Source organism: Mixophyes fleayi, chromosome 2 (genome assembly GCF_038048845.1).
Source record: "Mixophyes fleayi isolate aMixFle1 chromosome 2, aMixFle1.hap1, whole genome shotgun sequence".
Lineage (NCBI taxonomy): Eukaryota > Metazoa > Chordata > Amphibia > Anura > Limnodynastidae > Mixophyes > Mixophyes fleayi.
In genome coordinates this window covers 347558682-347585291 of record NC_134403.1, presented here as the reverse complement: position 1 = coordinate 347585291, position 26610 = coordinate 347558682, and the positions used below count along the sequence as shown (strand labels likewise).

Here is a 26610-nt window from a genome sequence, read left to right as displayed (position 1 = left end):
GCGACTTACATTGTTACTGAGAAGTGCTATTTTTGGCAGCTGGAATTCTCTCCACCTGGAAAAAACGACCTTGCAAAACCTGGACGGTAACAAATGACGTCATTTGTAATGGTCCAAATGGAAACTGCGGTTTTAAAACGGCAATGCCTCTACCCACAGCATGGATAATGGAAGTCGCGATTTGGCCATTACCGGGGTTGTAGTCATCGCTATATTTTCGTCGGGCTGTACAGTGTCTAACTTATTTCAGCTGGAAAAATGACTACCACCGGCTCATTTACGCCTCCGTTCTGCTATACAGTTCTGATTTTTAATGAAAATATAAATATATATGACAAATATTGCTCTGAACCTTTTAAAAAGCCAATTGAAGTTGGATTTCAAAAACACAAACATTTCGGAACATAAACATTGGTGGGGGGAGAAGGAAGCTAGATTTTAAATTAAGGACAAAGTGGAGGGCGGCCTGAACCTTTAATAAGGCCCTACAGCTTTCTATATTGTCACAGAAGCATGTACACGGATTAGACACACTTATAAACATCTAAACTCATATTAAAAGCCTACATAAGGGCATTGCAGCTTATACATTTTTACTGGCATCTTAACATTCATCAAAAAACGCAATGCAGACACCAGTATGTGCATAGATTCATCCTGTTAAAGATATTAAAAAGAAATAAAAAAAGTATATGCCAAATTACTGGACATTAGTAACTATTCTCCATTATTCCTGTGCATACTACATAGCTTTGAATAGCTGAAGGTATTCAAGTTAATCACAAATAAATGATGTGCCATGATAAGTTGCCCACTGCAATAAACCTGACCCCATCTGCATGTTGCGCCTAATACATAGTTCTAGTTCACGTGAATTACTCATTACAGCTGAACGATTAAATATAAAGGTAGTGAGACACCTCAACGTAATATGGAATCCGACTGTTCCTACTGATTACATGTTGATATCATTTGTATAATAGTTTGCTGTCAAACTGAGCTGGAGAAGGGCAATTGTCTCCTCAATAGGAGTCCCGGCAATTATCTAAGACAGTTCAACATCTGCATTGGGAGAACAAAAAATAATCAAGCCGATTGTCAGCCTCCTCGGACATCTTTTTTGTTCTTTGGTAAATATTTGTCTTTGCCTTTTGTGATCAGGTCGGATGGTTGCATTCACAAAGAGAATCTGCTTGTTTCAGTATTGAAAACATTTAATTAAGATTATTTCCGATTTGTACAACCCCCCCTACGTGCTGATTAAAAAAGCCTGCAATAAGGTAGAAAAGAGACACATGCTGGTTGTAAACAGGGAATAACAAATGTCCCACGGCTTCAATATACAGAAACATGGGAACCCCTGCTGGTTAGTAATGAGGAGGAAGGCATCCCCCACAGACTGAGAGGAGTTGTGAGGATGGGGAAGAGAATGGACTGTGGAATCACATGAGTGTGAACAGAGAGGAGGAGGGAAACAGCTAATGTAATGACACCACATTCTATTACCCCCTGGTAACAATGAGAGCATCCAATGAGACAGCCAATAGCTGGGAGAGCTAGAAGACAGTCTCTCCCCCGTAAGTATATCTGGAATTCTAATACAAGATTGAATACTAGATGATAAGACTGCACGTTTTAAAAGCTTAGATCTTCTGTCTGGTAACATATGTGCTACCTACAGTTCAGAGGAACGTAAGAAATGTAGTATAACTTGGTAATATGTTTGCTCTTTTTAAAATGAGCACGCAACTTGAAGTGTGCATTCCATCAGAAAAGAGTTGTGTTTTCTGCGTCATTCCAATGCACGTTCAAAGTGGACACAAATACACTGTACTACAAACGTGCATTGTAATCATACTGAAAGCACAACTCCATTCTGGTGGAAAAAAAGCAAATACTTTCACACGCTACCGAGTCAATTGTATGAGTGTGTATTTGTACACAGCATAGTATTCTTCTGCACAGCACTAAGGTAATAAAAAGGAGACTGAAGGAACCGATGTTCCAGGCTTCTCTCACAAAACAGGCCGACTAAATCATTAAAACTGAACAGATAGTAAAGAGTAAAGTTAGCACGGGAAATGGTATTGTGTAGCCGACAAGCGATAATGGGAACTTGTCTTTTTTATTATATTCATATATTATGTAGTGCCTAGTATACATTCAATTGTCGAAAAAAGATGTTGTGCCTCTGTTCTCCTTTCGTCCAGGATAGAGCTTATAATTTACCCTCTCTGTATCCTGGTGTGATTGTGATGGCCATTAGACTATTTTAGACTTGACTGTCCGCAAACTGCAGAGTGCATGGGCCAAAAAAGACATCCAGCTCTGATCAACATGTGATTGGGAGTTGGCATATATTGATTGGTACTGATAATAAATGTGGTTAGATGTGGTCATCATCCAAATGATCTAATGGTGCCCCACTGCAAAAAATCTTCCCCCATTGATCACAAGTACTGTTGAGGTATGCTGGAATCTGTCCATGAAAGAGCCTGATTGAAAGCTGAACAGAGCAATTGACACTCTCATGGTCTTCTGAGAGCAGAGTGGGGGCCCGGCTCGAATTTTACTATGGGACCCGGTGAATCCGCGTTCTGCTCCTGGTAACTGAGCCAAATCTCTAAAAGCAGGGACTGTCCCGGTACCTGAAGGACAACTGACAATACAAAGACCAACAAAGTCAGCTGCGAATAGACTGCCATGTATAGTCCAACTTCCATATATTATGAAATGTACATTGTAATCAGTACAAGTAGCCATATATCAGGTAAAAGAGTAAAACAACGCTAAAACACAATTCACTAATAGTGGTAAAGCACAATTTACTAACCCTACATGTGTTAAAATGAAATGATGTTAAAATGTGCAGCCAACTTGCAAATTAGTGCTCACAAACAGAAGGAGAAGGTCACAAGGCTCCTGCATACAAAGTATGTTTCTAAAGGTTGAGTATTAGTAATTGGCGTTTGACCTCTTCAGCAAGGAGCAAGAGTTCATCCTTCCCAGCAGAGTAACCTTTGCACTGCATGGCATGGGTCAGATGTGACATTTTCTAATGTTAGGCTCTCAGGCTCCCGAGGTTAAACCTAGGCCATAGATTGTGGCCCCCTGCTGCCAGGTGGCTGGCTTAAGGCAGCACTCCTAACCTGTCACATCACTCTCCTCCCTAAACTACAACTGTCTGGTGTTTATTGTTCTAACCTGTATTAGTGTCCTTCAGCATCAGTGATAACCATCAGACAACAAATCTATCCTCCAACCTGACAGTGACATAAAACTGCAGTGTCTTCAATCTCAAAATTTACCGCATCAGAGTCTAACCCCCCCTTAGCCCCTTCCCCATGAGCAGATGGGACTGGCACATTGTCCTGAGGCACTGGTAAAAGAGAGGTTAAACGCTATTCTAAAATGCTCCATATTAATCTATGTATACAGAAGACAATTGCTGCATGGAACTGCTTTGTTATTGCAGTAAGAATGATAATGTTTCACAAGTCACTCTCTGGCTGCCTGCGACGCGTTTCTCCTCATACTAATATGTAAGAAGGTGTATTCATCCGCGCTGCTCCTCCCATGAATCTTGGCAATACCCGCGCCCGCCATCACCTTGACATGAAGATCTATGTGCTTCCCGCAACAACGAACACAGAAATAGGCTATGACATCACAAAATGTCATTTACCCTATTCGTCACATATTTACAGCTTTGTAAATGACCTTTACAAGCCAACATCATACTTTAGAAAGCAGCACTTCAAATAAATGAATACTTCATGCTTCAAAGGTATTTTTCACAAGAACAATTCACATTGAGATGGACAGGAATTCTGAAACGAAGAATGAGACCTTGTAACTACTTCTATGCAATACCCTGCGGTAGATATGTACAATGAATATGTATCAACCTGAACTACACATTAGCAGTGTAGCCAAGAAACAGATGTTTATAACAAGTAACAACAATATCACATCATATCTCGTAAACACATATATTAGTGAAATGCACCTTAGAAGCAGTTATACTAATATATCTCCTATTTATCACTATAACTCAGCAAATACATCTTAATCTCCATATTTCAGTAGGTATGTGAATGTGGCAATCCTCAGTAGGTATATCTTAGTAATAGTCAGTATACAGATAATGGATCAATGCCTAAATCAAAAAGGGTCATTACGGAAAGTAAGGCAAAATAAAGGAGTAGATGTTCTCCGGGACAAACCATGTTACAATGCAAGGGGTGCAAATTAGTTTATTATTTTACATATAAGTTAAATACTGGCTCTTTTTTCATCTAGCACACAAATACTTGATAGCTTAGTTTTTTCCAATGAAATTTAAAGTTGATCTAGGACATGTCCCACCCCAACTATAAATCTGTCCCCACTTTTAAAATTTACCTCCCCTTCAATGCAACATGGCTTGGCCCAGGTGCAAAGTTATTCCTTTTTTATGATTTGCTCTCCTTAATAACTCAGGCATCTGTGGTATTGTGGGGACAAAACAGCTCATCACAACTTCTGTGACGTCATTCGTACAAGTGTAACTACCATTTAGCAGAGTAAGCATCCATTATTATTATTATTATTATTATTATTATTATCTTTAATTTATAAGGCACCACAAAGTGTCTGCAGGGCCGTACATAACATACCAAAAACAGTGAGTCATGACACAACATGATACAGAAAGAACAAAAATGAACAAAAATATATACACAGACACACACAGGTAACATGGTAATGCAAATCAAATTATTACTGGGACAATGAGCCATTCTTTTGCCTGAGATGGAGACTAACAATTACAAACATCTTATCCATTATACAGCACCATAAATATTTATATCCACATAAATAATGTACAGTCATGGCCAAAAGTTTTGAGAAAAGTATTGGTTTTCACAGTTTGCTGCTTCAGTGTTTTAGACATTTTTGTCAGATGTTGCTATGGTATACTAAAATAAAATTACAAGCATGTCAAAGGCTTTTATTGACAATTACATTAAGTTTATGCAAACAGTTAATATTTGCAGAGTTGACCCTTCTTTTTGAAGACCTCTGCAATTCGCCCTGGCATGCTGTCAATCATCTTCTGGGCCACATACTGACTGATGGCTGCCCATTCTTGCCTAATCAATGCTTAGGGCTAGATTTACTAAGCTGCGAGTTTGAAAAAGTGGGGATGTTGCCTATAGCAACCAATCAGATTCTAGCTTTCATTTATTTAGTACAGTCTACAAAATGACAGCTAGAATCTGACTGGTTGCTATAGGCAACATCCCCACTTTTTCAAACCCGCAGCTTAGTAAATCTAGCCCTTAGAGTTTGTCAGAATTTGTGGGGTTTTGTTTGTCCACCCGCCTCTTGAGGATTGACCACAAGTTCTCAATGGGATTAAGGTCTGGGGAGTTTCCTGGGCATGGACCCAAAATTTCGATGTTTAGTTATCACTTTTGCCTTATTGTAATCATGCTGGAAAAGGCATTGTTCATCACCAAACTGTTCCTGGATGGTTGGGAGAAGTTTCTCTTGAAGGATGTTTTGGTACCATTCTTTATTCATGGCTGTGTTCTTAGCCAAAATTGTGAGTGAGCCCACTCCCTTGGCTGAGACACAACCCCGCACATGAATGGTGTCAGGATGCTTTACTGTTGGCATGACACAGGGCTGATGGTAGCGCTCACCTTTCCTTCTCCAGATAACCGGTTTCCAGATGCCCCAAACAATCTGAAAAGGATTTCATCAGAGAAAATGACTTTACCCCAGACCTCAGCAGTCCAATCGCGGTACCTTTTGCAGAATATCAGTCTGTCCCTGATGTTTTGCCTTGCTGGCCTTTTTGACACCAGGTCATCCTCCAAAAGTCTTCACCTCATCGTGCGTGCAAAAGCACTCACACCTGCCTGCTGCCATTACTGAGCAGCTCTGCACTGGTGGAAGAGGGCTCACTCACAATTTTGCCTAAGAACACAGCCATGAATAAAGAATGGTACCAAAACATCCTCCAAAAGCAACTTCTCCCGACCATCCAATAAGTTTGGTGACGAACAATGCCTTTTCCAGCACGATGGAGCACCTTGCCATAAGGCAAATGTGATAACTAAGTGGCTCGTAGATGAAAACATCGAAATTTTTGGTCCATGGCCCGGAAACTCCCCAGACCTTGAGGATTGACCTCGTGGTCAATCCTCAAGAGGCGGGTGGACAAACAAAAACCCACAAATTCTGACAAATTCCAAGCATTGATTAGGCAAGAATGGGCAACCATCGGTCAGTATGTGGCCCAGAAGATGATTGACAGCACGCCAGGGCAAATTGCAGAGGTCTTCAAGAAGAAGGGTCAACACTGCAAATATTGACTGTTTGCATAAACTTAATGTAATTGTCAATAAAAGCCTTTGGCACTTATGAAATGCTTGTAATTTTACTTCAGTATACCATAGCAAGATCTGACAAAAAGATCTAAAAACACTGAAGCAGCAAACTGTGAAAACCAATATTTGTGTCATTCTCAAAACTTTTGGTCATGACTGTGTTACTAAACCGACCTGTGAGGTGTAAAAGTCTTTCAGATAGCAAAAAAATAAATAAATTACATTTTAAATAAATTCCCTCCACTTTGCTGATTCAATTTCCCCATGGTTTAAATATCTGTTCTTGGAATTGTCCCTGCTTTTAGTAATGACCACCTGTAGAATTATAAGTATACTTTTCTGCATGTTAGCTGCAATTCTTACTATCTATTCTTATTCTTTATGTTTTTCAAGTTGATATTTATTACATCATTGATCACATTCTTAGAAAATGCATAAAAATACATTCTTATCAAAAATGTAAACACGCAGCATGATGGGGATTGTGCCGCTTCATCGTCCATGAAGACAGTAGCAAAGTATCCCTAGAAACTATTTTAAAATATTGGCAAGTATTGGTGCTACCATTAGGCGAACCTAATTCAATGTTATTTTTTCCCTCGCAGCGCCCCTGCACTGAGCACCAGACGATAACATAGAGGAGCAGTAGTCGGCAGCTTCTTAACCCCACACTGAGCACCAGACGAAAACATGGAGGAGCAGCAGTCGGCAGCTTCTTGCCTGTCGGCTGATCCTCCATGTCAGCTATGATGACACATTCCCAGGATGACAGGAGCAGAGGTTTCCACCACTGTCCCCTACTTCCACCTGCTAAGGGGGACCCTCCACCGGCCCTGCAGGTATGTTTTTGTAGCTGAGGATATCACCTGTGAATAACCATTATTTTAATCCCATATACAGGCATTAGATGTATAATCAAAACATATTTTCAGAAATTGCTCACCCTAAGGAGCATTCTGAACCATTCTATATGATTTACACAGGCATGATGACCGATTAGGTATTTCATGAGCAGGAAGCTATTATTCATATGAAAATACCGACCACGTTTTGTAAATCTCACACGTGCTATGTTAAATACTGATATGCTTTTAAAAGGTATTACCTCTCCACACCTTAGAGACAGCTACAAACCACATCTTTAGGGTGGGTACACACTACAGGCTTTTCAGACGATTCTCGTACCAATCACATGATAAACAACTGTTTTGGCCCGATATTGCATTAGTGTGTAGACTGATATGATGAGGGATGGTCATTCTAAAGCTCATCATATAGTTTCATTTGATTTTTAAACCAGACAAAAAATCTTGTTCAACGATGGAGCAATGTCGCTCCAATTCTGCAGTGTATATGCACTCACAATAAGGACGTCCATAGAGAAGTTTACAGAGCCATGATCTTTTCAGCAGATAGTTATGACAGATGAAGAGCACAGATCTGAGGGTAAGGCTAAGTACACACTAAAGACTTTTCTGCCTGACGTGTTATCTACGACTTTACCTTCGACCGAAAGTCGGATCGCTCTGACGATTAATGCTTATACACTAGTCACGTTTTAGACGATTAACGAAAGACCGACCATCCGTCCGTCTTCTAAAACATGTATTGTGTGTACGCATAAATCGGCATGCTGATCGAGACTTTTCTTTTTCTTCAGTCGCTGTTAAAATCGTTACTAATATAGCATTGGGAGAAATTTTTTGTAGTGTGTACCCAGCCTAAGAACAGTGTCCTGATGGGATATGATACAGGTCAAAAAGGTGAGAATGAAGTCATCTGGGTTACTGTGACCCGATTGCTGTGAATGAAGCAAGCAATCCACACACTGCACTTCTGTAAAGCAAGTTTGCAAACGTGTTTGTCAGATAAAGCTTCATGGACATAATCATTCATGTAGAAACAATCCAGTTATTTCATATATACTATTCAGCTGTTTAGTGCACTGCCAGTGGCATATAGTAATGATAAATAGTGGTTTTATCTGCTCTTTAAGGACAATTCCGGACTGTCATTGACACATATGGATGGCTTCACTTGGAAACATAAAGGGTAGGAAAGGGCCCAGCCTTAACACATTTAGATACAATATTGCACAGAAACAATACAAGGACCATACTAACAAATAAAACAGCTGAAAGGATTTTTTACTCTGGCTATGTAAAAGGATTTGTAAAAGGATTTGTCTGGTTGGACATCCCCTTTAACCTAAGTGGGCTCTGTGTGCCTATATATCTCATCGAAGACAAAGAGGAGGTGGACAGTGGGCGGGGCTCATGGCCAATGGCTTTAGGGAACACTGATAGCTAATTGAAAAGGACTTTGAAGAAAAGCGTGGGATTAAATGGACTTGCTACTTGTAACACTCAATCCCCGTACCATTGTTTGTATTCCATATATTCCACAGGCAACTCACTCCAGCTAAATGCCACATTTATCCCTGGAGAAGTTGTTGTAGGGTTACAGTAGCTGCTTTTATGTCACTATTAACGTCACTTAGCAGATTAATGTGATAAAATGAAGAAGTTATAGAAGTATGATGTCATTTCTCTCATTACTACAGGGGACATATTTTTTTAAAAATGCTTAAAAAAATAAAAGGCAATGTAACCCATAGAAGCTCAATTGGCCAATGAATGAGTGAAACACGAAGAGGTAAAGTAGCTTCAAATGTGCTTCTCATACTTATCACACAACACAAATCATTTCTCACCTTACTTTTCACATTTGACTCTGAGCGGCATATTTACTAAACGGAAGGTCTGAAAAACTGGAGATGTTGCCTATAGCTGCCAATCAGATACTAGCTGTTATTTTGTAGAATATACTAAATTAATGATAACTAGAATCTGATCGGTTGCTATAGGCAACATCTCCACTTTTTCAAACCCGCAGTTTAGTAAATATACCCCTGACTCTTATTTGACAAAAAATACTGTGTGGTGCCGACAAATGATGAATTCATTTTTTCCAAATGAAACAAATTTACCTATCATTTCATTATAATTTAATTCATCCATTCCATTAATATAGTTGCCAATTTGTAAACCCTCTGAAGTGCTCCTATGTACTTTTATAGACATATCCTGACACTGTACCTCATATTCAAGATGCAGTCCAACATTTGCCCTATATATACACACTGCTAAAACTATGAATTTATTAGAAGCTGTCTGGCACTGGTTGTTGTTACTCATCTTTTTATTACCGCTGATCTCTTCAATTGAATTTAATTCATTTAATTCACATGTAGGACAATTGTTACTATGGTCTAAACATGTGTGACAATGTTACCATTATGTTTTCTATAATATATTTCTGAATATCGTCTCTTCACATATTTTACCTAACTAATGGCAGACGTACTCGTCTATAAATGTTCAGAATGTGAATTTGGCACCAAGTCTGTCTCTTTCAAGTCTTAAGGTATTGACATGGTTATAAAGAAATCAAGAAAAAAAAAGGGTGATTTGTCTTTCACTGAACTTAGTTCCCTTACCACACATGGGTGGGTGCCACATGCGCCTAGTGCTTTATCAGTCATTTATAGGCGTAACTACACTTCCTGATGTGTTGATTGTCACAATGTGTTGATATTTTGAGTGGTGTGTCATGGCTGAATTGTCTAAGAAGTAAAAAAAAAAAATTATCCTGCACATTAATGAAATCAGAAAAGTTACCAAACATATTGGAGACAAAATGTTGCATACCTAACAGCTCCAATAGGTAACTACAGTGTACCCACCATGATACTATCTTTTGAAGAATTCAGTTATGCTTCATCTGCACTTAAGGTAATGTTACACTCAGCAGCAGTTGGCTTAGTATTGAGTTCTATGTGTAAATTGTAAACAGCCTAAAGACAGAACAGGATATCCTGAAAGCAATATGGCACGAAAATAACTACTGTATATATAAATTTTAGACTTACAATCGGATTTTACACCATGACTTCAAGCCGATCCTCCACTTCACCCTACGGCTGTGTTACTTTCTAGCTCAATATGTATTACGCTGATGTTTAACTATGAATTTCATATTGCAATGTAAATACCTGCTAATATCATTTCATGTATAATGAGTTTAACATTCTATATAGTCCACTTATTTGCTAAATATTAAATACATTTCTGTCACTGTTACAGAGAGTACCACACTAAAGGTGTCACATGGAATAGACTGAACACTGCATGTGATTGGATGATCGCTCCCAAATTTTAAGGAAAGAGAATTCCCCCTTCACTGTAATCTCTGAATTCAGGGGGGATTTACAGTAATTAAATGCTGCTTGTTTATGGCTATAAACACAAAGAATTTAAATGCTTCCACATGTTATCTTCCTAATAGAAACAATAAATTCACTCTATAGCCCAGTGAAATCTCCAAATCATTAAATCACATGATGAAAACTCATCACACATACAGAGGGTACATGTTCATAAGTAAATTTGATCCAATTGTGTCCTTTTCTGTTTTTTAATGTTGGCCAAAGGAAAGTTAGGAGCTCACTTCGCAATTATTAACCACTATGGACTAAAGCAAACCCAATATAGGCAGAAATCGTTTTTCCACAAGCTAATCCCTATTTTGTTAGGGTCTGAAAGAGCAGGGCCCTGACAAATATGGATTATGGGAACTGAGGCATACTTTGAGTGGATTGGCATTTTGGCCAATCGAGTACTGCTCTTGTGCAGAGGAATGCTGGGAGATAAAAACATGCGTTAGGGATGCAGACTGTGTTTTTAACAAAATAGCTGGTGAAACGCGTAAAATGTGAAAATAAAGCAAGCAATACGTTCTGCTATCCACGTTCGATCATCTTTTTTGTGGCACACTTACTGTGTTGCTACTTATGGAACAATGATCACAAAATAACTTCTATCTACTTTGGATCCAATGCCCAGGATTCGGACATAAAGTGTGAAAAAAGGAACCAAAATTAGAATTACAATGCTATTTAGCCGCTGTATTTAGGTAATTCACACTTACTTAGTGGTGCACATCTGTAGCTGGAGAAAATCATGTAATCCTTGAAGATCTAAATAAAGAAAAACAACAACACATTAATAGATTGAAATAAATATGAAATAGTAGACCATATGTAAATACAATTCTCATTAATATATACTGGTGCATTATATCTCTAAATGTGGATGTCTGTAGCTAGGGACTCTTCAGTCTAAAAACTTGTCAGTAGAAGTGGCTGGATGTGGTGGGTCTGATTACAAAAAAGATAGCACTTGTCTATAGCTAGCTGTCCTAACAAGCAGTATTTCTTCTGGGGCCCAATTACTCCACCTAACTAAAACAGTCCTGGTTATATTTTCACCTTTCAGGATCTATCATTGACAGTTGGGAATCATATTTTCATGGAGAGCATCTGCCTAGTGCTGACAAGATATACTGATATATAAGTACATATAGGAGCAAATACACCCACCAGGTTTACAATGACAATGTGTTAACATTTCACTGACTCCCATACTGTTCTGTGCTATTGTTTTTAACAGGCACGGTGGCTTAGTGGTTAGCACTCCTGCCTCACAGTGATGCGGTAATGAGTGTGATTCCCAAACAGGGCCTTAACTTTGTGGAGTTTGTATGTTCTCCCCATGTTTGTGCGGGTTACCTCCGGGTGCTCCGGTTTCCCCCACCCTCCAAAAACATTCTAGCAGGATAATTGACTGGGAACAAAAATTAACACCGTGTTAGGGAAGTTAGACTGGAAGCTCCAATTTAGAATTAAGACTGTAAGCTCCAATGGGGACTGATGTGAATGACAAAGTCTCTGTAGAGTGCTGCGGAATTGGTGGTGATGGATGATGATGAATCTGATTACTACGTCTGCTGTGAGATTGTACCTGGTCGTACCCACTGTTACTTGAAGGAAGCAACAAGGGTATGTGAAACAAAAAAGACATTGAGGAAGAGGAATGGGGGAATTAGTCTTATACGGTTGTATTTACTGAACCTGTATTAATTTCATATAAGGCTATATATAAAGTTGTATTCACTGGACATGGGGCTGTATCATCTGGGCATTGGTCTATTTTAACATACTGGTCATGTGGATCTAATATTCAGGTCATGGGCAGTATTAGTAGACATGCCCTAGGGCTGCTCTGATACACTGGTCATGGGGTTGCTGTCAATAGTAATTTAATAAAAAAATGGCACGCCACACTATAAATAATCCCAGTTCAATGACGGCTTGTATTTTAGGATTTATCAAGTTATACAAAGCAGCAATGCATTATTTCATTGATAACAGAGGTATGAACCATATTGTCCTACAAAGCTATTGCTGTCTTCCTTTTAAAAAAAATGATACCATCATTTCATCATGAAATTTTGCAGTTGCATCAAATGAAACCACCTGAATATGAGTGGTGCAGACTTCACTGTCCTTTCTATCTCATCACATCTCCGCCAAAAACTTAAAATGAACTTCCAAAGACAAACTACATTCACAGCCATGTAAAAGGGGGTGTCTGAGTAATGTGTTAATAAAAATAGTTGAACTTAATTTCAACCTATGCCGGTGATGCCTGAACCTGCTCAGAATCACACTAAATAGGGGATTTGAAAGATCACATGCAGCTATTCAGAGATTATTTACACTGCACTTTATCTATCACCACCTGTTCTAAGCAAGAGCCTGTGATAGGAGCGCAGTGTGCAGTGACCCCACAACAGCAAAACCTTGATGGAAGCCTTGCTAGACCTCAAACATGTGATGGATGGAGGCTGATGGCAGACACAAACCAGTTAGTCTCTATTGTTTTTATCCCTTGAGTTTTGCAAAGTGATTTCTATACTGAATATCATTTTTACCTTTTCCTTGTCACTTTTATTATAATTCCTTAATTCTAGTCACATGAACGTTTTGCAAACTGATGACCTTCCGGCTTTGTTTTAGAAACACTGTCCAGAAGGAGGCTATGAGTGTGTTTGTATCCAACATCTCGGAGTGTTCTGGGGTAGAAAGGAATCAGCGATACACTTTATTTATTTTAGACTGTCATACCATTATAGTAACCATATGCTCTATGCATTTTCTTTCAATATTTTGCTAACCTCTGAACCTCTGCCACTATAAAATGGTTAGGCTCGCCAGCGTAAATGTCCATACCAGCTGTTTGTATGGTTTTAAAAATAATCGTAACGCTTTGACTATGCAGAACACAGGGAGGTTCAATCACATTAAATGATTATGAAACCTCGCCTGTTCCCGCTGAAGAGTCCCACTGGTGCGCCTCATTCTACAGAGCAGACAAAAGCTTTATTTTGCGGAGTGAGATTATTATAATGAAATAAAATGGTGGAGGTGTCACATTTTCAAGGGTGTTCCTTGTCATGCCCAATCCACTTCTAAAAAATACTAGAATTCTGCCCCACCTCACACCCCATGGAGATCAGAGGGTAAATGTATCAAGCCGAGATTTTTCCAGCGGGTTTGAAAAACCAATCAGATTCTAGCTATCATTTATTTAGTACATTCTACAAAATGATAGCTAGAATCTGATTGGTTGCTATAGGCAACATCTCCACTTTTCAAACCCGCCGGAAAACTCTCAGCTTGATACATTTACCCCCAGGTCTCGCCTATATTTTAATGAGCCAAAACACATCCAATGTGCACTGTATTGTGTAATAAAAATACATATTGTAAAAAAAAAAAAAAAGGAAATGCCCACATCTTCCACCCAAATCATCAATCAGTCCCAGGGATCGAAAGCCTTGGGTGGTTTCTATGGGGAAAGGGAATCAAAAAACAATGTGCCCATCTCCCTCCCAGAGGTTACCAGTCTCGCGCTGATATGCATTGGGGCGCTTCCCAACCTCCCAGGGCTGTGGGGACAACTCCACCAAAAAATGTCGTTTTCAGTTTTGACTGGGTTCATCCTTGAATCCCAACTTTTCCATTTCTCCAAAGCTCGGAAGCACTGGACTTGATGTAGCTGGACCCTGCCCTGGGACCAGCCACTTTGCAGCTTGTGTGCAGATCGTTTCTGTCTGCACTGCTCACAGCCATCTCACCCCAACAAGCATTGAACGCAGCAAGAACAGATAGGAGAGAGAAGGACAGTCTGTCAACTGTTCCGACACACTCAGTCAGGACTTTGTCCTGATTGTAGGGACAGATGGGAGGTATGTCCCCGCTTCACACAGCTCTGCTCGAAAAGGGAGAGCTGCGTGCACCTAACAGTAGTGCACGCAGCATTGCCCGTGTATATGATGGGGATAGGAATAGTTGGAGAGCAGCCAAACACTGTCTAAAATTATAGCCACGTCCCGAAGCATGCTGGCCACACCCACTGGTGGTGTGGCATGGAAACCCCTCTCTACAAATCCTGCGTTTCCCCTGAGCTGGATACTCCCCGACAAACAAATATGTTAAAAAGTAATACATTCCCTACAGAAAGTAGTAATGAATAATGACAATGATGTATAAACTATGTTATCATCAACTGGAAACTATGTTTTTTTTATTTTATTTAAATGTAATTTTTTTTTTAATTAAGAAGACATTTGATTGCACACTGGCTTATCATTAATTCCATTAGAGCATTAACCTCAATAATTCTGTAACTTATCAAAAAGGTATCCAATTTTATTGCTCTGGTGATGATGGGACATCCCACTAAAACCTGAAGTGTTCTAAAAATCCTTGTCTTGATCAGAACCAGGGAAACCTTATACACAGGTATACCGGACTCTGGAGGAAGGATAACACACATTTAAACTTTTCTTTGGCACAAAGTGGAAGTTAAGATGAGGTCATCACACTGATCCAAAGATTACAATCCTATCATTATAATTACATTTTTGGAGCCAGGAAACATTACCTTAACAGTTATGTGTTGTCTCATCTGTTAAAATAATTGTAGTTTTTAATGAACCTATAACTCATTTATTCCTAAATGGAATGTCAACAAATCAATTTTCCCACCACATTTGACCCTCTAAAAGTGAGTGGTAACTGCAGCAAAAAGGTTGTTGTTAAAATATGAAACTATGTCTGAGAATTAAAGAAACAAAACATTTTATGACAAACTTTGGAACTGGAGATTTGTCAATTGAAGTTTACATTGAGAACGACAACTAGTGGCGCCAGGTGAATGCCTCCCCCTCTCGGCACCCCTGGTACCCACTTCCTGCCTTACACGTATGAAAGCTCATAAATATGTATCTGTGTTCCTAAGAGGCAGAGGAGGAAGATACGGACACATAGTTCTATACCAGTTCTCAAGAAATGTTTGGATGTGACCTCCTCTGGTATTCTGTCTATACTCACCATAAGAACTGCACATGACTACCACTTATGGGTGGCCCTACTCAGGCATTGCTAAGTCCCGGTCATTTTACTACATACTGATGGCCTCATGTAGAGTTGGATGCATTGATGTATCAGATACCATACATTTTGCAGAGTTCTCATTGTGCAAATCTGTGACGGGACATTGCCTGGAATCTAATACTCCCTCTATGCAGTGTTCTCCCCAGCACCTATTTCTCGGGTGCTCCATCCGGCTGTTTTTCCTTGCCACCCGGCTCTTGGAGCCCAACAGAGTCCTATTATAACAGAATAAACCATTGTTTTTCCTATTATAACGGGCAGTACAGCCACCAGTCTGACCAGTACTTCAACATTTTTTCATTATTATTGCAAAGTATTACAACTGCCCCCACCCAGCTGCTTCTTAATGCCACCCGGGTGCTTCTTCATGACACCCGGCTGCTTCTTAACGCTACCCGGGTGGCAGCAATTTCTGGGGAGAACACTGCTATGGTTTCTATGGGTCTCTTCCTGTGTCCTCTTTTTTTACAATCATGTTCCCTACCCTGCCTCCTATATTGTTTTGAATCTTTTTAAACATCAATAAAACTGTTTGGGAAAAAAAAGGTTCATAGGGAGAACACTGTAGACAGGCTGGCTACAGAACCTTCAGTTATTTACAACAACTGTAAAACACTATAGAGAAAGTAGTATGATACGTTTTTGGTTAGGCCTTGTTGGGAAGCGAACTGTATCTTTGGACTATGTAAAGTATGTAATAGTTATGTGTACAATTGCACTGTCCTAGTACCTTTCTGCAAATTGTATTCAACGTATCTTATTTTCAAGGACAGTCTCAGGTTTTTAAGATTTGTAACTCTTATTCAGTATAATGTCTATAATTACCACAACCTTTCCTACTTTCTGGGCTTTATAAGTAGCAAAAATAAATCAGTCCGTTAACCAGAGATTTTTTTTTTTTTTTCGTTTTTTTTTAAAAAGGGGGAGTGAGCAAACTTATGACATCTTTTTGTACGGAGTATGAATAGATGTTTCCCATAAACACAATGTATCAGATAGTAAATATATATTTTTTAAACACATAGGGGCATATTCCATTGTTGCGGGTTTCTGCGGCGTCAAAACGAATACCGTTATTACGGTAGTAGTTAGCTGGATTTCTGCTTGCGGCTCAGGGAGCTGCGAGCTGAAATCCAGCGAGAAAACTACCGTAATAATGTTTTTCCGCGCACTATTACCGTAATAACAGAGATTTTCGGCGTTTCCACCGACAATTGAATATGCCCCATAGAAGATTATATATATACCATATATATGGAGTGGTAGATAAATGGGCAGACGCGCGTAATGACATTTCTGCAGTAAATGGAATTATAGTGGCAGTTGTTGCGGGTGCAGGTTGTTACTGATTGGCTGGGCTGCCCCCAAAAAGGTGATAGTGTGGAAGTTGGTGTTTTTGAATAGATTTCATGGTAGGGACAGTGGAATTTGTTGCTCCGGCATTGCAGACCATTGTGATTTTCTGTGGCACCCAAATCTTCTTAAAATAAAAGATTGTTTTTATTATTTTTTTTACAAAACCAAACAAAAGAAAGAACTTTAGTTAAGCTCCTAAAAAAAAAGGTTGATTCACATGGACCTAACAGCTGTTGAAACGGTGTCTCCTTTCATGCAAACCATGCACCTACTGTGACTGTCTGTTTTAAAGCAGGGTTATCGGAAGGTTGTGCGGACTACAGTGCTGGGCTAATTGTGCAGGGCTTCTCTTCTTTTGTTACAAAATGATTTGTCAACTGGAGTATTTCCAATACAAGTAATAGTGTGATCAATTATTCCTTACTCAGCTACGAAAATATGGCTTTATATATGGCGCGTACGTTTCAACACTCTAAGATCCGATATTTCATTCTTCCGGATCTGGAACTGATTGCTGATCATAGTGGTACACGTAAAAGGTTATATAGAAAATTACATTATGTCCTAACATTAAGGTCAATCTTTAGCACGACAAATATCAGGCTTTGAATCACCTGCCTAAAGGCAATGTGTCTAGATTTTGTTTGTGCCTACATGATAATAAAAGCATGTTATCTACCCTGTGAAATCGATTATCCCTTTCTATATCATCTAATAAAGAACAGGAAGGACAGTTAGCCAATCACTGAGCCTGGAAAGGAATCTGAAGAGTGACCAGTGACCAGATTAAAGCCCTGCTGCCCTTCACTTCAACTCTGACATAAAAGGTTCAGAAGCCGGGGAAAAAAGCCAATTCATCTTCCATCCAGGCCTAGAGTTTAACAAAGCCCTTAATATTTATGCTTTAGCTGAACTTTCTCCTAAATGTCAGAATGATGTGGTCATGAACTGCCAGGAATTGATACTACAGAAATAAAAGAGGGTTATCTATAATGCCTCCGAAAGCAGCATTTCTTTGGGGGGCAGCTCAATGTTAGTAAGAAAATAAATAGGTTTATTTTAGTCTTTTTGATAGATCTAATGTTGATTAAAATCACATTTTTATTTTTAATGTTCGCACTGCAGTAATACGAATGTTTACGTCAAAGTAAGGTATAATAGTGACATCATATATTTAAGACATGCAGACCCATTCATTAAGGATTGCAATACACATATGTAGCTGGCAAATCTGCTTTTTCATTGACCCTTTGCTGACGAGTCCCTCCATCAATGCAAATCAATCTCAGTACTGTCCAAGAGGGCCGTCCTATACCACAATCCCATTCACGACACAGGTAACATGGTAATGCAAATCAAATTATTACTGGGACAATGAGCCATTCTTTTGCCTGAAACTTGGGGACATCAAGGTTTTCCTCTCCTGGATCCCATTGGTTGAATCAGCAGCTGTGATTTGTTAGCTGTGGCTCACGTTGAATCACGTTCTACCCTCTTTGGCACTGAACATCTCGCACCTTTCAAGAATCTCCTGACTGATCATTTTCAAATACAATCTTTAGTGACAGGGGGAGGACTAACACATGTAGTGATATGAACTAATTGTCCTAGCTGAGGTCTAGGTCTCCGGTGCCAGAATGCAGTGATGGCACTCTGATCACTTTACACCTTAGAATTTTGTACATTAAAACTTTACTCTCTACATATTTATAAACAATTGGCAGTGGTCTCAATTAGGACAGAACAACTTCCATGACTAGAGTAGAGGTTGAAACCAATGTCATACTTGCCATTTCCAGAAATCACGAGGGCAAGGCAATGTGTATGGTGACAGAAATTTGCGTCATCTAAGGTTAGCGTGGCTTAGAGATGTAATTTGCGTCATCACACCCCTGAGGTTAGTGTGGCTTAGTGATGTAATTTGCATCATCACACCCCTGAGGTTAGCGTGGCTTAGTGATGTAATTTGTGTCATCACACTCCTGAGGGGTTAGCGTGGCTTAGTGATGTAATTTGCGTCATCACACCACTGAGGTTAGCGTGGCTTAGTGATGTAATTTGCGTCATCATGCCCCTGAGGTTAGTGTGGCTTAGTGCAGTAATTTGCGTCATCACGCCCCTGAGGTTAGTGTGGCTTAGTGATGTAATTTGCGTCATCACAGCCCTGAGGTTGGCGTGGCTTAGTGATGTTATTTGCGTCATCACAGCCCTGAGGTTAGCGTGGCTTAGTGCAGTAATTTGCGTCATCACACCCCTGAGGTTGACATGGCTTAATGATGTCATTTGCGTCATCACATCCCTGAGCACAGCACAAACCCAAACACCTTCTATGCCGCTAAGTGCCCTTGCGAGAGCAGGTTTCCCCCTAATTTGGGAGTCTCCCCCAATATCCCATAGAGTAGGCATCTATGACTATGGCTGTAGGGGAAAGGGGCCTCAATAAAAGCGGAATAAGGGGCAACACACGTAAATACCATCATATCAATGGATACAATGCAATAGTGTAATTAGCTTTTGTGCCAGTGAGTAAAGATTATAAATTTATGTTCATACTGCACACTTTACAAACACATCAAAAACTTCCAAAAAAGAAGGAACTGAGCAAATATGTCAACAAGAATGGTTGGAAGGATAGCCACCCATTTATATAAGTTAAAGCCAAGTAAAATATTTATGTTCAATACGCTGGAAATCTTTACACATTCCTGTCAAAATTTTAAAGACTGTATAATTCCCAGTTCTGGTCTTTCTCAGTCTGTCACCAGACTGACATCTTACAAATGAAGTCCTGGATTCACCAAGGTCCATTAAATCACAGAAAAAAAGCATAAAACAGGAACAGACATTATAAGCCCTTAGGCTAAGACTGTGTTCACTTTTATAATTGTAAGAAAAATCAATGTCTATAACAGAACCCATAAGCAGAAAAGTAATGTTATATAACACAAGAATAAATCTGCTTTAGCTCAGTCTCTCTGCAGCTTCTCTTTCCATGTAATTCATTCACCAACACATGAGAACAGCTCGTTTGCATATTATTTAATAAAGGAAATGGATGGTTTAACTTACGAAAGAATTCTGTTTTAATTTTATTTATTTAAACTGGATAAAAGTCACCCCCTACAATTACTATATAAAATGTATTTAAATTCATCATAATTTTCAACGGGGCTTTTTCCGTTTTAGAAGACGGAGGCCCTCTACTTGGAAAGGGTAGTTTAAAGGCTTGTACATGCTTGTACTATCGTCCCACAGATTGTCTAACTGGGCTTTTGAGAATCAGTCAAAGAAATACCCGCATACAGCCACTCAGTTTAGCTGATGAGATTATAAATAGTTGTGTTGGGCTGGGTACACACTACAGGGTTTTCAGCCAAGTATTGGGCCAATCACATGATAAACGACTGTTTTGCCCGATACTCCATTAGTGTGTACACTGCAAGGATGAACTATTATCTTTCCAAAGTACACTGTATCGTTTCATTTGATTCTTAAACTGGACTTAAAATCTTGTTCAACTATGGAACGATGTCTTTCCAATTCTGCTGTGTGTATGTACTCACAATCAGGATCTTCACAGAGTTTAGAGTCAAGATCTTTCCAGCCGATGGTTATGACAGATGAAGAGCACAGATCTGAAGGTAAATCTTGTAAAACATGTACAGTGTGTACACATGAATCGGCATGCTGATTGGGACTTTTTTTTATCAGTCGTTGGTAAAATCGTTGTCGATAACAAATGGGGAGAAAATTTAGCTATATAGATATGTGAGAGATAGGTAGATAGATATATGATAGATAGATAGATAGATAGATAGATAGATAGATATGTGAGAGATAGGTATAGATATGTGAGAGATAGGTAGATAGATATGAGATAGATAGATAGAGATAGATAGAGATAGATAGATAGATAGATAGATAGATAGATAGATATGTGAGAGATAGATAGGTAGACAGATAGATATATGATAGATAGATAGATAGATAGATGGATAGATAGATAGATATGTGAGAGATAGGTATAGATATGTGAGAGATAGGTAGATAGATAGATATGAGATAGATAGATAGAGATAGATAGATAGATATGAGATAGATAGATAGATAGATAGATAGATAGATAGATAGATAGATAGATATGTGAGAGATAGATAGGTAGATAGATAGATAGATAGATATATATGTGAGAGATAGGTAGATAGATAGATATGAGATAGATAGATAGATATGTTAGAGATAGATAGATATAGATATGTTAGAGATAGATAGATAGATAGATAAATAGATATGTGAGATAGATAGATATATAGATATGTGAAAGATAGGTAGATAGATAGATATGAGATAGATAGATAGATATACATGAGATAGATAGATAGATAGATAGATAGATATACATGAGATAGATAGATAGATAGATAGATAGATATGTGAGAGATAGGTAGATAGACAGAGAGATATATGATAGATAGATAGATAGATATGAGATAGATAGATATGAGATAGATAGATAGATAGATAGATAGATATATAGATAGATATGTGAGAGATAGGTAGATAGATAGAGATAGATAGATATATATATATATAGATAGATATGTGAGAGATAGGTAGATAGATAGATATGAGATAGATAGATATACATGAGATAGATAGATAGATAGATAGATAGATAGATATGTGAGAGATAGGTAGATAGACAGATAGATATTGTCAGACGCCGTCCCCGCGCCTCCACGCTAAGCAGGGACGGACGTCTGACTCTCTCTGAGCGTCCCGTTGCTAGGCAACGGAGACGCATCTTCCGGCGGCGGTGTGCGCATGCGCGCCCGTCACCATGACAACGGGACGCGCTGCTGAAGCTTCCTGTCGGCGGCCAGCTGTCTGACCGCCGAATCACTGCCCACCAATGAGTGTGAAGGACTTCCTATATATATCCTGCTCTGACATCACTAGGATGCCAGAGCAACTAGTTATCTAGCCTCCAGCGTTCCAGCTATACCTTATTGTATATTATCTATTGATTCCTGTTACTGACCCGGCTTCCTGACCTCGCCTTTGGATTCTCCCTGTGTCCTGCCTTGTTACTTCGGTTTGACCTCAGCCTGCTGACTATCCTCTGCCTCCTGATTTGGTACCTTATCTGCCCGCTTGGTTCTGACTCGGCCTGTACGTCTACGGATTTGCCCTTACCTCGCAAGTAGCTACCTGGGAGGGCCGCGACCTGCACGTCGCTCGCCGCGAAAACCAAACTCCCTTGCGGGGGTCCCTGGTGAATACCGGCGGCGTGTTAGACTCCGCGCCTCCTTGTGTAGCTGAGCCAATACTTGCAGGTACTAAAGTCACCTCTGTGACAGTTTGCTCTGGCCATGTCGACCGAGTCGTCTAATGAACCTTCAGCACGTGACCTACTACACCATTTGGCGCATAGAGTTGAGAAACAAGAGGCTGAGCAAGCACAGTTGCTTCATTGCATTCAAGGAGTCACCTCACGTCTCGAGACCCTCCAGACCTCTATGACCGCAGCTCAGAATGTTCCCGTGACTACCTCTGCGGCTGCAGCAACCTCCTCCTCTCCTGCCATTGCATCCACTGCTGTTTTGAGACTTTCCCCGCCGGAGAAGTTTGACGGAGAGCCTAAGAGATGCAGGGGATTCCTGAACCAGTGTCTTATTCACTTCGAGTGTAATCCAGCATCGTTCCCCTCAGAACGCATCAAAGTGGCTTTCATCATTTCTCTATTATCCGGACAGGCACTCGCCTGGGCTTCCCCCTTGTGGGAGCGAAATGACGCACTGCTTTCTAACGCTTCTACCTTTATTGAGACCTTCCGTAAGGTCTTCGATGAGCCAGGTCGCATATCCTCAGCTGCCTCCAGTCTCCTTAACCTCCGCCAAGGATCCATGACAGTCGGTCAGTACGCCATTCAGTTCCGCACCTTGTCCTCTGAACTCAGTTGGAACAACGAAGCCTTAGTAGCGGCATTCTGGCAAGGTCTGTCAGATCGAGTTAAGGACGAGTTAACGTCTCGGGAGCTTCCTACTGATCTGGATTCATTAATCACCCTATGCAACCGCATTGATCTACGCTTTCGAGAACGTACACAGGAACGTTCCGCCTCCAGACGGGTCTCTACTCGCCTAGCTCCCATGTTCCAAAATCCGATACTTCAGGAGGAACCGATGCAAATTGGCCGATCTCGGCTTTCCGCTGAAGAACGTCAGCAACGTTTCAAACAGAATCTGTGCTTATATTGCGGGGATCCTGGTCATACCATATCCTCTTGCACTAAAAGACCGGGAAACGCCCCCTCCTAGTCGGTGGCAGGGAGGCCGACTTAGGAGTTGGAATTACTACTCCCTACACTACTGCTAGCACAGATTGCCTCATGCCCATCTCCTTGGATTCAGCTGTCGGCCCCTTTGAGACCCTAGCCTTTGTGTATTCCGGCTCTGCCGGAAATTTTATATCTGCCACTCTGGCATCGCAACTCCAATTAAATACACTAAAATTGCCTCAGCCGTTATTTCTCACCGCAGTGGATGGGAATCGGATCTCCAACGGGTCGGTTTCCCACATCTGTTCTCCTATTCGGCTGACGGTAGGGGTGCTACATTCTGAACTTATCGAGTTTTTGGTTCTTCCTTGTTCTGTCAACACTGTCATTCTAGGATTACCTTGGCTCAAACTTCACTCACCCCAATTTGATTGGAATCGTGCTATGGTTACCTCTTGGGGCCCACAATGTTTCAAGTCCTGCTTGTCTGGTCTAAAACCTGGCCACTCTACCTTGTCGACGGACATCTCCTCAGACTGAATTACCATCTTCATATAACTCCTACCGAGATGTGTTCTGCAAAACTGCGGCCGAGGCCCTACCTCCTCATCGGGCCTGGGATTGCTCCATTGAACTTTTTCCTGATAAACCGCTTCCCAAGGGCAGAATTTATCCATTATCTCTTCCCGAGAATGCTGCCATGTCTACCTATATATCTGAAAATCTCCAGCGTGGATTTATCAGGAAGTCTACCTCTCCCGCAGGGGCGGGATTCTTCTTTGTTAAAAAGAAAGATGGGACTTTACGGCATTGCATCGATTACCGGCGATTGAATGCCATCACTGTTAAAAACAGATACCAGTTGCCACTCATCTCGGAACTGTTTGATAGGATCTCTGGATCTAAGATCTTTACTAAACTAGATCTGAGAGGAGAATATAACCTCATTCGTATACGCTCTGGTGACGAGTGGAAGACTGCCTTTTGCACTAAAGAGGGTCACTTTGAATATCTTGTGATGCCCTTTGGATTGTGCAACGCCCCTGCTGTGTTTCAGTCTTTTATCAACGAGATTTTTCTGACCTTCTCTACGTTTCTGTAGTAGCCTATCTTGACGACATTTTAATCTTCTCTCCAGATTTGGCCACCCATCGTGCTCATGTAGGAGAGGTTCTTTCCCGGTTAAGAACAAATAAGTTATACTGCAAACTCGAGAAGTGTGTTTTTGAGGTATCACAGATCCCCTTCCTGGGTTACATTGTATCTGGAGTCGGTCTGCAGATAGATCCTGTGAAATTATCTGCTATCCTCGAATGGCCCAGACCGTTGGGACTAAAGGCAATTCAGAGATTCGTTGGATTCGCCAACTACTATCGACAGTTCATACCTCACTTTTCTTCCATCATTGCACCCATTACCCATCTGACCAGAAAAACAGCGAATCCTCAAGTTTGGTCTCCGGAAGCTATTACCGCCTTTGAACTCCTCAAGAAAGCCTTCTCTTCTGCTTCAGTGATTGCTCAACCTGATCAGAACAAACCATTTCTAGTCGAAGTTGATGCTTCCTCGGTTGTTGTCGGGGCAGTCTTGTCGCAAGAATCTATTTCTGGGAGACTAATACCCTGCGGGTTCTTCTCTAGGAGATTTTCCCCTTCTGAGTCTAATTACGGCCTCGGAGATAAAGAGTTATTAGCTGTAAAGTCTGCACTCGAAGAATGGCGTCACCTCCTGGAGGGTGCTCTCCACCCGGTCACCGTACTTACCGATCACAAGAATCTCATCTACCTTCGGGAGGCTCGGTGGCTTAATCCCCGTCAAGCCAGATGGTCCTCATTTTTTGCTTGGTTCAATCTCAGACTCACCTACCGTGCTGGTTCACTAAACTCCAAGGCTGATGCTCTGTCCCGTTCCTTCGATACCTCTGATACTCCTCACTCGGTAGAACCCCCACCGGTCTTAGAACCTTCTTGCATTGTGGAAATCACTCGGACACCGCCTGTCGGTTGCTCCTTTCTGGAACCACACCTTCGCCTGAAGGCGCTCCTTTGGGCACATACTTCTAAGTTTGCTGGACATGCCGGATCAGAGAAGACTCTTTCATTACTCTCTCGGCAATACTGGTGGCCCACCATCCGTACTGACGTCCGGGAGTTCGTAGCCTCATGCACTACTTGTGCTCAGAATAAAGTACCTAGGCAACCTCCCGCTGGACTGTTACAACCTCTTCCAATTCCTGATCACCCTTGGTCTAGCATCTCAATGGATTTCATCACCGATTTACCACCCAGCAACGGCTACAACACCATCTGGGTCACTGTGGACAGATTTTCTAAAATGGCCCACTTCGTTCCCCTAAAGGGCCTTCCAACTGCAACTAAACTAGCACAAATCTTTATTAAAGAGATCTTCCGCCTCCACGGTTGTCCTCTGGAGATAATCTCGGACCGTGGCGTCCAGTTTATTTCTCGCTTCTGGAGAGCCTTCTGCAAGGACTTAGGTATCAGTCTTAAATTCTCCTCTGGGTACCACCCACAAACCAACGGTCAGACGGAGCGAGTAAATCAAGATTTAGAATTGTTTCTTCGTTGCTTTTCTTCACACAACCAATCCAATTGGAGTCTTCTGCTACCTTGGGCCGAATTTGCCCACAACAACCATAATCATTCTTCTTCTGGATATTCCCCCATTCTTCACTGTATATGGAACCCATCCCATTCTTCCCTCGTTTTCTTTCCCACCCCCCACGGTCCCTGCCGCCCACGCTATGACTCAAGATATGGCTAAACTATGGGTTTCCACCAAGCAGAATCTTCTCAAGTCTGGACGTCATTATAAATCTTCCGCTGATAATCATAGAAGAGTCGTACCAGTCTTCCAGGTTGGGGACAAAGTCTGGTTGTCCACTATGAATCTGAGACTTCGGGTTCACTCCATGAAACTGGCACCCCGCTTCATTGGACCCTTCTCAGTTACTCAAATCATTAACCCAGTTACGGTTAGACTCCAACTTCCTCTGGCACTGAAGATCCGTAACACCTTCCATATTTCCCTCCTTAAACCTCTGATACTCAACAAGTTTTCCCATGTCACCCCTGTTCCTCATGCTATTCCAACCACTATGGGGGACGAATATGAGGTTAGTCAAATCCTGGAGGAACGTAAATTTCGAGGACGTTTACAGTACCTAGTACATTGGAAAGGCTTTGGTCCAGAGGAGAGGTCTTGGGTTTTTA

At 40.8% G+C, this 26610-nt stretch overlaps 1 long non-coding RNA gene across 3 annotated transcripts in view; it reads right to left on the bottom strand.

Annotated features, from left to right (window-relative positions):
- The window catches only part of LOC142139468 (uncharacterized), a 353675-nt gene that overhangs the window by 206413 nt on the left and 120652 nt on the right, over positions 1-26610 (bottom strand). For all 3 annotated transcript variants that reach the window (XR_012688210.1, XR_012688209.1, XR_012688211.1), the window contains one exon: positions 11370-11418. This is a non-coding gene — a long non-coding RNA (uncharacterized LOC142139468). The remainder of the gene's footprint in view (positions 1-11369; positions 11419-26610) is intronic.